We start from the raw sequence: 8828 nt of genomic DNA, 5'->3' as shown, positions 1-8828 counted from the left end.
AAAATCCAAACTGCCAAAATCTTAAAACAGAATGCTACCTCATCCTCAGTCTTGAATAACTTTGGCTAAGTCAAGGTGAATATTAATTTGATATAATTATTCATGTGTGCAGCATTTAGGGTATTATCTTTTTGCTTAGTGAAATCTGATCCAACCTTGGAGTGTGCCAGTGCAGCAGACCATAATGATGACACCGGGATTTCAAGCAGAATTTAGCAGAGTTTAACCAGAGGTTTTATTTGTGGAGACATGTGTTAGCACAAGTGACTGGTTTATAACCCAACCATGTACCACGTCTGCCTTTAACAGTATCATCTCTAAGTCATAGAATCATACAATAGTTTAGGTTGGAAGGGACTTCTGAACGTCACCTAGTCCAACCACCCTTGAATGAGCAGGGTCATTTTCAATTAGATCAGGTTGCTCAGAACCACAGCAGATGCTGCTAAAAACTCTCTTCCCATCTTTCTTATAAGCTCCTTTTAAGTACTGAAAGGCTACTATAAGATCTCCCTACAGCCTTTTCCAGGTTGAAGAATTCCAACTCTCTCAGCCTTTCTGCATAGGAGAAGTCCTCCAGCCCTCTGATCATTTTCATGAACCTCCTCTGCACCCAGGAACAACTTGTAAGTGCTTCTTTCTATGGTATCACTCTCAGTGAGTCTCAGTGTGCCATCTACAAAGGTTAAAATTGTACAGGTAAAAGACTGATAACTTTGTTTACTTGAAATATTCTAGAAATGTGAAGTAGGGGCTTGTCACATGCTACAGGAGCATGAGATGTAAGATTTATGTGATTTTCCTAATAATATTTTTTTTTTACAGAATAAATTATTACCTACCCTTGCATGTCTGTGCATTTCTTACTGAGATCTCAATGGAATTCATACCACCTTGATGCATAAACTCATGAAATATACACTGTTCTTTAAATTTTTTCAAAATATTAAAAACTTCACATATTATGAACATATCTATCACTTTTCTAAAAGATATTTTCCTACATTTTTTTCTATGTCAGTCCTTTGCTAATCTTCCCAGTTCATCTTTCTCTGTCCTTGGTTTACTAGGCATGGCATTGTTTCTTCTAATGTACATAATTTTTCTTTGTCCTTCTATGAAGAACATATCTTCCTCTGGTTCTTGTAAAACAATTCTTCTATTTTCAAAATTTTATTGCTGGTCTTTTCTTCTCAAAGTAGCAAAATTAATTAAAAGAACAGTGGCAATTTTAGAGAAATTAAAAATGGTAATGTTGTTTAATATCATTGTAAATAAATAGGAAAAAACCCAAAGTTGGTTTTGCACCAAAGTTTCAAAATTTTTTGCAACTTTTATACTCTATATTTACATATTTGATAAGGATTAATGGATTGCAACTGGGAAGGAATGTTCTTATTCATGTATGTATTAAAATTGTCTTTTCTTCCCTCCTCAGACTACAGAAGTAGTACTCTATATCGAAATTGAGCAACCAAACAGAAAAAAAATTGATCAGATTAATTTATCTCTTTGAATGGTCCACAAGTATTTTCCATGAAATAATAATAATGATAACTAATGCATAATACAAAATATGACATTTCAGACTGGAGAAAAATTGAAAAATGAAACCTCCATTTTATCTTAGGAAGTTCATTGAATTAATCAATTTCCTTAAGGGAAAATGTATTGTCTAATTATTTTTTATATCCAAAATTTAACAGTCAAGCATTAGTAAAGAACTAAAGTGCTTTATAGATCTTGCTTTACAGCAGAAAACTGTATTGTCTTTTATATATGTTACCTTTTGACAAAAGTTAGTTATGTATGAAAGCATCCTACAAATTTTGAGATGAAACTAAGCCAGAATCATGTTCATATTATTCATACATGACTTGTGGTTCACCAAACTGTAACAACCCAAGCCATTTCACAAAGCCTTTTAATGTTAAACTGGCAGGGCCACTTTCTCAAGGGCTTTTCTCTGCCAGCTCAATCCTTGATCTCCTTTGTGTAGAAATGGCAAGAATATCAACTTGTGTTTATAGGTTCTAGTCTCTAATTCCTGGCTATTCTCACATCTCATTCTGTTGCTCATGATTTAGCTGTTGCTCTATAGATGTCTCGAAAATCAAACTACAAAACTATGCAGTCAAATTAAACTAATTTATTGAAATACAATCCTTTCATCTAAGCAGGGCTTTTATCAGTCTATATAGTAACAAATTTCAGTGGATATTTTGATGGAAATTTTTTGTCTATTGACCTGTAGCTTGAAGTTTCAGTGCTGAGGAAGAATGTGAATGTCTAACTTTAAGAAAAAATAATCATGTAGGATTCTTCTCATTCAGCCTTAGAGACCTACCTAATAGATATATTTGGTAGAATTATTCCCCATAAGTTCCTTTCTTGATTAGAAAATGAGAGGAATAGACACTTTTACAGAACAAAATTTGGATTCTGTTTCAGACATCAGCATTAAAATAAGATATACTGTGTCTTTGAAGTTTGAGTTCTAATATGTTGATTATAAATGAAACCTAGGGTGAAAGCTCAGATGTAGGTGTCTAAATTATAGACATCTCTTTTCCAAGGCCCGGTGACCTTAAAGAAGATGTACATTTCAGAAAGTTGTAATTAATTTGAGTGCATAGCAAATTATTCTTTTGCCACATTTACTCATTTAGAATATCTCTTTAATCCTGATCTGACTGAGTTTGGTTTTGATTGATACTACAGAAAGTCCCCTGGTGAGCTCTGTCACAGCTCACTATAACTCAGAAATGTCAAATAAAAAACAACAGCAACAAGAACAGGAAACCTATAAACCCCATAACCCCCTAAATACTGACTAATTTTTAGATATTTGGGGAAATGGAAAAGAGATGAAGAGTGTCCTATGTATTACATGTGTAGTCAGTCTAGAAGGGATTAGTCCTACTTTCAAGTCAATCTGTATCTGGAGGCCAGGACTGATCCTGGCATTAATGCCTTAGACAGTGTAGAGGTCACCCGATTAGTACATAAGTATTAGGGATAGATGGGTACCTAGAGAGAAATTACATCTGCCTGTGTTTAGACACCCCTCCAGGCAACAGATTTGTCCAGTTCAGCAGCAAACTATCCCTATTTATGGACATTAAAGAAAGCGTCCAAAAAAGAAAAAAAAAATTCAGACAACGATTTAGGTGCATGTTGCGAAAGTGCACATCTATATACTTATATAGCTATGCTACACATCTTGTAATGTCTACTAATAGAAGATTCCATCTCTTACAACCCTGTTAGTAAAAAGTGACCTTATAAATTTTGATTATTGGGAATTTCAAAGCTATTTGCTCTTCTTAAACCTTATGTCTGCTTAATATGACTGCTTATCACTTATGGCATTTGTCACAGTTCTCCAAAATCTCTAAATATTTAATCATACAGCAGATGTCTATAGGTATTTATAGAAATGCGAGGACATCTGGTTTCTATTACATTCACTGAGAATTAGGGATTTTGAAAATGCTGCCAAACATCCCCCAAAACCTTAGCAAGAATAACAGAATTAATTCATGATCAACAGTGTTGGTGTTTAGCTAGACAACATCCTCCTGCTAAATTTTTTTTCAAATTCTTCACAAAGTCCTCAGAAAGATGTCCCTGAGGCTGAATCTGCACCTCACATCAGACAGCAATTTCTTCAGAGAAACTCTTTGTTTCCAAAACCAAAGAGACATCAGGCATAAATAAATCAAGGATTTAACAGTTCTGCAATGCTGCATATAAGCTACATAACAACACCCTAGAACAGAACTAGGACCATCACAAAATTTCAAGACTCTAAGATCTGTGCAAATGTCAATAAAAAATATTTTTGCTTCTTCACTTTTCTTCCTAAAATACAAACAAACACATCGCCAGACAGAAAACTAGAAACATACTACCAGTCTTTAGGTATTCCTATACCAGGAATTAAACTCTAGAATAGAAAGTTGTACTCCCCGTATAGTAAAGAGGGAGGCAGAGTTCTTCAGCTAGTGATTAACACTACAAAAAATCTCAGTCATAATTTAAGGCACTAGACTCAGTCAGATTATGTTTATGCTCCTAATGTCGGGATGCCATTTATATTGGTAGGCTGGCACTGAAAAAAGTTGTTCCTCAAAGAGTTTCTTGTTAGTAGCTAAGGATGAAATCCAGAGGGCTAACAATGCTTTATATAACTCAGTTGAGATCTGAAATACAAGCAGAGCAATCTAGTGAACAGTCAGCAGCTTAGAAGCAGTTTGTATGCCCATCTGTTGTCACCACAGAACCTACTTAGAATATTACATTTATAAACTTGTCAAAATGCTGAGATACCTGAATATCTCATGTATATGAATTTGCATAAGTAGAATAGCACGTAACTCATTCAATCTTGGATGAATTAGGGAAAAAAGGAAAAATATTTTGTAGCTCAGTGATGAATGGACTTTTACAGAGGCACATCTACTCTATGCCATTTCTTATTGGATGACTTAGGTAATTTCCTGTACAGCATATTCCTTGCTAGAAAATCACCTCATAGATCTCCTTACAGAAGAGATCCAAGGGAGTGTTTTCCCTGCGTGGTATCATAGGATCCAAATCACAGGCCATGAAACAAATAGCACATTAATACTGGGACAAACCACAGAAGACAGTGTGAAATTCATTAGAAATTAAAGGATATCAGACTGAAATATTAGTACTGTGTTGGATACCATGCAGTGTACTGTCTAAAAATCAGTATTTAAAGAAAGCACATGGCTGAAACACACACACAAAATAGTCTGAGCAATATGTCTGTTTTTCTTCTTTTATTTTTTGATGACTAAGCAAACAATATATGCTATCTCTTGATTATAAAAGTCCTGCAATTTAAATATTAAACATTCTTTTGCATGTTAGTAAAATATCACCTGGCATTAAACTGATGTTTAATTATCATAAAACTTATATGTCAAGATAGAATTAAAAGCTACGTAAAAATATGATAAAATTCATGTCATGCATTGCCAGTTTTACATTGAGACTAAAAAAAAGTCTTCAGAGACTTCGATACTCACTAGCCAGATATATTTTCTTTGTTGTTTTAATAATGTATGTAATAAAAAAGAAATACAAAATATCTCCTTGTAGATAGTCTAAGTACTGTGTGTGAAGTGAGACTATTACTAATCTAATCACGTATTACTTTGCCTTTATCCATTTAAATACATTGAGGAAGAAAAATTACCACTTATGAAAATAATGTTACCAATTACATATGAGGTTAAGTTTCTCCAGACAATGTTTCTAAGTATGTCATTATTTGCTTTTGTTTTGAAAAATTACTTCTAGAAAATGATATCTCTTCTTTTAAAATTTACAATTTACTTAGTGTATCCTAGTTTGGAAAGAGAACATTTCTTAAGCGATGAACTGTCTGAGTTCATTCTTTGAAATCATGTCAAAAGAGTGTTTAGTAGAGCTTAAAAAACAGAACAAAACAAAACAAAAACCAAAAATCTATCTATGTATCTATGTATCTATGTGTCTTTGTATCTGTCCATCTGTCTCTCTGTCTATCTGTCTAGTAGTAGTATGGCCAGACTTCACGAATGAAGATTTGGGAAGGGCTCTCCCCACGTGGGTGTGCCCTTCCAGCCTGCACAGTGGATTTTGTAGGTGAGGCACAGCGTGCGCAGAACTGGCCCCACCGTTTTAAGTTGTGAGGTCCATTTGCCACAGCTGAGCGAGCTTGGACAGTGACAGTGAAGTACTCTGGACTGTGGACAGCACCCAGTACTAACCAGGGCTGACTCTGCTGAGCATCCAAGATCTGATGGGATGGGATGGCAGGGAGGCATTGAACTGCTAGGGGACGGTCCCCACTGAGACTCGAACTCAGGTCCTTGGGATTTGGAGTCCAGAGTGCTCTCCATTACACCAGGGGACCACCCTATATATATACTTATATATATACATATATATATATATACACACACACACACATATATACACACACACACACATATATATACACACACACACACACACACACTAATAGGAGCCAGAAAGATTATTGAAGTACCTTGAGGTGGATAATCTGAAGACTTCTGCTGACAATGTAGCCTTTTGCTATGACAGTATGTAAATCCTACAGTTGATCTGTAGATCTGTTTGTGTTTGGAAATGATCCTGTGTATATTTAAAATCAGTTTTCAGATAAAATTTTTAAGTAATATCATCCCATTGATTAAGGGAATTTAGGACACTATTGAAACTGTTCTCTTGAATAATTATTACCTTACATTGTACACAAATTTGGGTCTTCTCAGGTATTTTTTATCCAGCCTCAATTACACTCAAATTGCCTACACATAGTTTAGTAACAAAACTTCTGAATGCAGTGCAACATTTTTCCTTTGTCTTGTCATCTAGGAAACAAAGTACCCAACAGGTGAATTGTTTAATATAGACTGAAAATCTTTGCTTAAAAAAAAACCCAAAACCACAAGAACTGAATAGAATCAACACTACAGAACAGTCTGGAAAGTTCCAGCATTTTCCTTATGACCACCTGACATATTTTACTGTAGATAAATATTCCCTCACATCTTGGGGAAATAGAAACAGAAGAAATGTTCAGATACAAGTGTAACAAAGCACCTGGATATTAGTTGCTTTTATTCTTCATCTTTACTAAGAAAGAAGTTAAAACAGCAGCCATTTCAAAGGGACAGATCACAGGCAAACACACATTTGATTTTGAATGTATGTCAGTCCCATATGGAAGCCTGGGACTAATGCCATGTATTGGGAACTTAAATATCATGCTGTTTATAAGAAGCAAGAATCAAAGCACATAACCCATCCTAACAGAATTTAGCTACTTTTAAAAAGGATGCTTTCAACAGTCAGTACCTTCAGTTCCTTTAGCAATTTGCACAGATTCTTAAAATTCTACGAGCCAGCAACCATGGAAACTTACAGCTTTTTCTCCCACAATAAGCTATTATTTTCTTCATCTGTTTGTTCTATGGCAATTTAAAAGAAACTAATCTTCTTACTTATTACCTTTATATATATTTTTTAATAAATGGCTTTAGGTATTGCTTAAAGATTTATTTTAAATGGCACGAGAAACTATCTCCTCATATAACAGATCTGACATTAACAGGGAAAGCTGTGAACACATGTCAATATTGTTTTTCTTTAATTCTGCTTATCATATTTTTAATGAAAATTATAAAATTTTAGCACTTCTTTCTAAATTGATTGCTACATATTTATTCTACATTGTTATCTGAAGTCAGGAGAACAAACAATTTATGACCTATTAAATATTTCCTTATAAAATATTTTTTTAAATAACTCTCAAGTTTTCCCGAGTTACAAAGTAGTGATTTATCTTCACTTTAATTCTCTTCTCCATCACAATAAATCAAATTGAGAATCATTCCTGACTGAAATTGGCTAACAATTCGTGTTTGAAATGACAGAACTTTACTGAAATCCACAAATGAAACACTTGGGCTTTCAGGAGCATGTAAAACTGAATTGATTTCCTGATTATCTCTTGTAGGCATAAAAGTCTTTGAAAAGCTTGTAAAGGAAGTGTTAGCATTGCTCTTTCATACAGCTCATCTTCATTTGAGTAACAGGGTTTCCTATGCTGTGGACTCCTTGATTTTATTATTTAAATGTGATATGATTTTCTGGTGATATATGATCAATGAAATAGCTCCAATGCAGCTTCAGCTGCAAAGAAGTAGATACAGATAAAGCTCCACTAAATCCAGTAGTCATCAAGTTGCCATACTGAGTTTTTGGAAAAGCCAATGAACGGGAAATGCATTTCCCTTTCATTGAATGCAATGAATTTTCCTTTTGTTGTAGCAAAGCATCTTTGATGCTCTTTTTGAAAGTATGCATGAAATGATTCTTTTTTTTATAGGAGTAACATAAATAACTGTTAATTTTAACAGATGGAAAAAACATAACTCGCTGAAACATTGCTTTATTATATACTATCTCTGTTAGCAATGGCCCTATAGGTTCCCAAAAGGATACCAAGTGTTCTGAATTATTCAGACTGCTGGATACAGTGAAAGGCTTCTGAAGTCCTGTGTTTTGGTTTAACCCCTGCTGGCAACTCAGGCCCACACAGCTGCTGGCACACTCACCCCTCGTGGGACGGGGGATAGAATCAGAAGAATAAAAGTGAGAAAACTCATGGATTGAGATAAACACAATTCAAGAGATGAAGCAAGAGACACACACACAAGCAAAGAAACCAGGAATCCATTCAGTATTTCCCATCACCAGGCAGGTGTTCAGCTATCTCTGAGAAAGAAGGGCTCCATCACATAGAACAGTGACTTGGGACAACAAACTCCATCACTCTGAACATCCCCTTGTTATGGGTTTAGCCAGATAGGCCTAAAGTTTAGGTTTTAAAGTTCAGACTAGGCCTAGAATGGTCAGCTGACTTGAGCTGGGCTGAGCTAGCTAACAGCTGACTTCTTCTAGCCAGTAGTGTTCTATTCCATACCATATTACAACATCATCTCAGAAGGGGTAAGAGTCGGTGTGGGAGTGGCTTGGTCAGTTGCTTCACAGCTGTGGTCCCAGCAAGACACACATCCCTCCCAGGAGGGATGGGGAGGCCCAAGCCCAGAGCACCGGCTTACCATCATTTTATCTTAGGGAAGTAAAATGTTTGTTCTTAGCTTTTCTCTCTGCTTAAGTCTGTCTCTGGGGAATTGACTTCTCTAAAATGATTTGTAGTTAAAATGGTAGAGTTTGTGTTTACTGGAAAGTGGGAGGTTATTTCTTGTTATATATATATA

At 35.1% G+C, this 8828-nt stretch overlaps 1 non-coding gene across 1 annotated transcript; it reads right to left on the bottom strand.

Annotated features, from left to right (window-relative positions):
* Positions 1-5858: 5858 nt before the first annotated feature.
* Positions 5859-5932, bottom strand: TRNAW-CCA (transfer RNA tryptophan (anticodon CCA)). Its single transcript has one exon. It is a non-coding gene; the product is annotated as a tRNA-Trp (tRNA).
* Positions 5933-8828: the final 2896 nt, after the last annotated feature.

This window comes from Pithys albifrons, chromosome 1 (assembly GCF_047495875.1).
Source record: "Pithys albifrons albifrons isolate INPA30051 chromosome 1, PitAlb_v1, whole genome shotgun sequence".
Taxonomy (NCBI): domain Eukaryota; kingdom Metazoa; phylum Chordata; class Aves; order Passeriformes; family Thamnophilidae; genus Pithys; species Pithys albifrons.
The sequence above is the reverse complement of the archived record's forward strand: the minus strand, read 5'-3'. Positions and strand labels throughout refer to the sequence as shown.